Source organism: Xyrauchen texanus, chromosome 22 (genome assembly GCF_025860055.1).
Source record: "Xyrauchen texanus isolate HMW12.3.18 chromosome 22, RBS_HiC_50CHRs, whole genome shotgun sequence".
Classification (NCBI taxonomy): domain Eukaryota; kingdom Metazoa; phylum Chordata; class Actinopteri; order Cypriniformes; family Catostomidae; genus Xyrauchen; species Xyrauchen texanus.
This window is the reverse complement of record NC_068297.1, coordinates 2,955,613-2,961,542: the sequence shown is the minus strand read 5'-3', so window position 1 is coordinate 2,961,542 and position 5,930 is coordinate 2,955,613.

Here is a 5,930-nt window from a genome sequence, read left to right as displayed (position 1 = left end):
TAGCTGGCTCTCTCTTTCAACTCTCCTCCATTTTCTTTAATGTCTGACGTCTTGTTTTATTTTGTTTGTGGTCATTCAGAAGCCGATTTTCTCTAAAAGCATGGCATTTTGGTTTCATTCCTTTGAATCCTGGTAAAACAATTATGAATGAACAAAGTGTAATCTCCACACATTGCACATTTTTCTTTTACAAACTGCAAGTGTATTTATTTTGTATGTACATACTGTCTCTTTTTATACAGTAATCATGTCCCTATGAAGGGGTCTGTATATGTCATTGTGTTTACAGCCAACAGAAACCATTTCGTTGGAAAAATGGATTGACCGCATCAACACTGCCTTGTGTTTTTGATGATTTAATGATAACTTTTATGAATCTCTACTTCCTGATCTTATTGATCAGGCCTAAGGGTATTTATCAGTTCACTCCAAATTCATGTTTGTATCCTTCTGCGATGATCTTCGAAAGTTTTTATATGTAAACACGCGCTAGACGGACATCTTTAGCTGTTGCGCCGTGACTTGCTGTTTTGTTTGAGCGCCACGTTGAAATGCGACACCTGCATTCTGTTCTATTAGTTGTCCTGTATCTAGCTTTTTTTTAGCGCAATAACGTGGTCCGTCTGAATGCACCTTGGATGCGATTTTACAAATCTTAATTTCTCACTTACATTGACTGATACGCTCAAGTCGAGCGCTTAAGTTGAGCTCCTGCCATGGCCTGGTGTTGCGGTGGTCTCTAGAATTAAAGCTTTGCCATTTTGCTTAAGGGACGTTTACACTTAATCATTTGCGGCAACAGAGAGACTTTAAGTCATTGATTTTACAATTAAATTTGCCGATTTGAAACGACAGGAGCGACATTGGTGGCATTGGTGATGGGACAAAGTTGAGCAGTGACGATAGGCATAGGCAGCCAATACACGCTCTGAAATATAGGAAATGTTTTAGGTGCAAAGCCATCTCTGGGGTGGTACACTTGTTTTTGGTACATATTTGTACGCTTACGGAGACAAAAGGTACATTTTATTTGTTCCCAAAGGAACAAAACGTATAAATAAACCTTTAAAGGCACACAATAGGTCCTTAGGGTACAAGTATATACCCAAAATGAGTAACAGATTTTTACTAGAGGTCCTCTTGAGGGTACCACCCCAGTACCTTAAATACCCAGTACCTTTTTTAATTTGAGCACTGCTGGTGAGTACGAATGCCAACTAGAAACAAGCAGTACAGTGACTTATAGAACGACCCTTTACACTCACCTGTGCATGCAAGATCTTACTTCCTGTCAAATAGTTTAATGTGGCATTCATTGTCCAATGGCCTTAAAATCTGTATTTAGCTTTTAAAATGTCATGATTTTATTATCAAGTTATTACAGAAATACCTCGTTGACTCAGTATAGCACAGTTCATATGCATTATATGCATTAAGCCCTTTGCACAAACCGTATGTTTAATGTGAAGCTGTACCTTGCACAGAGAAGAATGGTAGATCTGTATAATTTAGTGGGAGTATAAAACATTATTTAGCTTCTATCAAAGCACATAACGGGTTTAAAGGAACAGTTTTGTAAAGTGAATTGCGCTTCAAATTCATTCAGTTTTATCTCAGCAGAAATAAGCACAGATAAACCCTCCACAAGGTGGCGTCGGATGAACGGTCCTCTCCATTATTCCAACCTTTAATGAGCATTTAGACAACATGGGTGAATTTCACAAATAAATCTTTGGGTCATGTTTCATCCCAAAATCAAGAGATATAACTAGAAAATTATGTTTTGCAAAAATAAAATGGAAAACTATATTTAGGAGCATTAAGATAAAAAAACGACTGTTACAGTGACGCACATACAATGGAAGTCAATAGAGACTCAATTTGAAAAAATATCACTTTTAGATGTAAACATTATATATGCTAACATGATTTTAGTTTGATAAAATCACTTACTAACCTTCTTTCTGAAGTTACATCCAATATTATATCATGCATAATGTTTACATGTTGCTATACTTAAAAAAACAATTGTGTATTTTAACGTTTAAGCACTGGCCCCATTCACTTCCACTGTAAGTGCCTTACTGTAGCGGTTTTTCTTATTATTACCATTATTACTCATTTTATTTTATTTATTTTTTTAAACGGTAATCAACAACCACCACACATGTTGTTGATTGAGTTGAACTTGTATCGAACCTGGAACATTCCTTTTAAATAGTCCAAAAAAATGCAAAATATAATATATTCGTATTTTTTTGTCTTTTTGATTTTGGGGTGAAATATAACCTGGACATCTAGTGTAAACCGCCATTACTCATCTGTTTGTTTCGTCTCTTCATCCTAGTTAAATACCAAGTAATAAACTTGTGAGGTGCAGAATTGTGACGCTAGTTCCACGAAGAACTCTCGCCACAAACTTTTCCTATTTGTATTGACATCATTTTTACATTTGTTTGAACCTTCATTTTAATCTAAGGTGCAACAAGATGCTAAACTAATGGTGGTTGTCTTTGCCTGAATATACCTGAGTGTATTTACACAAGATACCATAGCAAATCTTACCGTAGAGGGATTTTGTGATCGTCTGTGAAGAGGATGTCAGTTGCCTCAACACACAGGGCTCGCTGCCGGCCGCAGCGCGAAACAAAGCCAAAACACGTCCTCTACTGTAACAGTCACTTTCTGCTATTGGTGCATCCAGCCGCCTGTCAAGGCTATCCTCTTTGCTGATTGGTGCTTATAGGGAAAATGTTTTCTCTTATAGATTATTACACATGCTGTTGTTTTTTTTTGGTGCTACATTTAAATTTAACTTCAGTTGATCATCTTGTTATGAAAAGTGGAATCATTAAAGTCAACATGTAATCAAATGTACCCTATTTACTTTCTTTATTCTAGTGTGGAATGCCCACTTTACACAGTCCAATTCCTGATGGGTTAAACCAAATCCAACCCAATTTCTTTTCTCTTGTGGAATATTCCAGGGTTGCAAATGCCATTTTTAATGTTGACTTTAACATCCACATATTGTCTCCAGGGTTCATATCTTGTAGCCAATGGATAGGCTTGTAACATCATGTATTGTTTTGAGCTTCAAAATAAGAACAAACCCATGTAAACAAAGTTTTGGTTTGGTGCACTACATGTAGGAGATCACATATGTCTTTGGCTCCATCGTGCCTGCTATGATCCTAACATCCAATTGCTATACAGGTGCATAGAGCAGGTGAAAAGGGTTCTTGCCAGGTTGGGAAAAGAGCTTAAGAATTCAAATCACTATACCTTTATCCTCTAAACAGTGGCCAAGAAAAGTATTTAAACATTTGAGTCATACTTAAAAATGTCTGAATGATGTTGCATTAGATAAACAAATTTCATCTGCAAACGTTTTGCTCAATGACTTCTAATCAAATGGTGTGAAGGGGATTTTTGGTGGATGTACAAAGTCAAGTTCACACTAGTGGTTGGCCTATAGTGGATTTTGCCGATACTGAACTAAGGTGGTGGGAAAAGCCGACAACTGAAAACTATTGGCAAAAAAATTCATCCTATAACAATAGTTCTATCAGGAAGACTCGAGGACTTGAGTGAAATTTAAGATTACATTTATTTTATGAATATAAAACAGAAATGTAATGTCTCTCTCTTTGGCGTAAGCCCCGTTTGGCGGTCCGAAGAAGTTGTACTCGGACCGTCATATCCTGCCGGAGATAGGAGGCAGGGGCGAGGAGCCTACCCCCGTGCAGGACGGGACTCAACAGGTGGTGGTGGGGTGGAGGAGGTTGCCGTGTTATTGCACTGAAACAGCAATGTGATTGTGAGCAGACTTATAAAGCAATGGCTTACACGTGATTGGCTAGGAGTTACCCAGCTAATGATGTGATGATGTACAGCTGCTAGTCTTCCCGCTAGAACTACACTGCGCTTACATTTCCAGAAGTAGCTACCAATATAGGTGTAGTTCACCACATTAACCATGGACATTTTCCGCTAACGTTTGACATCCACAAACCGAACAACCTTTCGTTAAATGTTTTGCATTCTTTACCATCAATGCCATTTGATAATTTGTTATCTATTGCAATGGAATTCATACATTATAAGTATGACTTAAGAGTCCAACGCCACTGTGTGTCTTGCAGAATTGAATGCTAATTGGCATGCTTTTCCTAAAAGTTCAATTTTGATTGCTTGACTAGAACACATAAGACAAGCTCTTTTACGCTGGGACTCAATGTCCTCCCTGGTTGCTGCTAGCCCTTCTCTCACATCTACATGTGGCTCAGGTGTATTCTGGTGCATATATTTGTCCTTCTGAAAAATCTATAATAATAGACCATTTGTGTGATTTCATTCCATGACTTGCTTTGATTTAACTCATCCATTGTGTTCTGGTTCACTGTTGTTTGCTGGAGAAACCTGCATCTCTTCATATTATTTTTAGTTGTGCCAAATTGTGTGTTTATTTTATTTTTGATGCCTACCATATGTGCCATATGCCTAATGGTGCATCTGCCGTCCCTCATGCACATCTGTGTTGTAAATATTAGGCACTAATTGGCCTCCTATGGGTGCTATTACACTGTGATGAGTTCTTCTTCAATCATGGACTCTGTTCCAAAACCTAGTGAGATGCCTTGCTTCCTACTGCATACTTGAGTTGTTGCCTTCTAAGGAAGCATTCTAACAGGAATGGGACCGATTTGGGATGCTCTACACAACAGCGATGGGAGGTTCAATTCATCTTGCATTAGCATATAGTTAAGCTAAAAATGCTATACTAGAAGAAGCACACATATTGGGTAAAATGGTTCATTTTCAATTATACGAAACTGTTTTGTTAACATGTTTCTGTATTGATTGTGTTCGCCTAATAAAAATGCTGCCTACTGAGGTAGCTCTCTAGGATTTTGAACAGAGTGCACGTTTTCCCTTAACAATCTGTGAACTTATAACTGCATTCAACTTGTTGACATCCAAAATGCTGCGTCCAAGGTTTAGATATAATAGCCTCATGAGCTGCCATTGCTCTCTGAGGACTGGATTTTGAAATACAACCACCATGCAAAGAACACATGGAACTTTATTGTTATGCTGTTAAACAGTATTTTGCAATTATGCATGATTGCATATGTCTTTGGGGGAAAATACCCATTTTGTTTCTATTGCATAGTGTTTTTTTAACTCAGGCATTTCTATTTTTTCTGACAGACTTGAATATCTCAAACTGAAATATTTATTTGCTATCATCAGACAATGCAAGGGCTTCCTTGATATAAAATGGAAGTTTTAAAAATTAATGAAGTGTTCAGTTAACTATATATATATATATATATTTCATAAAGTAGCGTTCATTATAATAAAGTACAATGAATTGTAATAATATTATTTATTAGAAAAATAATAATGAAGTGTTCAGTTAACATATTTAATGCATTTATTATGATAAATTATCATTTAAATGTATTATAATTATTACAATTTATTATAATCTATCATTATGAAGTCATGAAATATATATTTTTTTGACAGTTTATTTTGATTTATTACAATGAATGGATAAAATATTTAGTTAACGTAATTCTTTAATATGTTTTTTTTTATTTTTTATAATTGTTATAATTTTATTTATTAAAAAAGAAATTTCATAATGAAGCATTCTGCTAAATATGTATTTCACGCATTCATTATAATAAATAAAATGATTACAATGTATTATATTAACAATTATATATTTAATGCATTCATTATATTAAATCATAATAAATGTATTTATTATGTTTTAATGATCATGCACACCACCATGATAAATTATACATAATTTCCATTCTGGTTAAATGTCATGTGTAGACATCTTGAAAGATAGCATCTGTTATGATGACATCATAAAGATGTTGTAGTTTTTTTATTTTTTATTTTAATTTGCA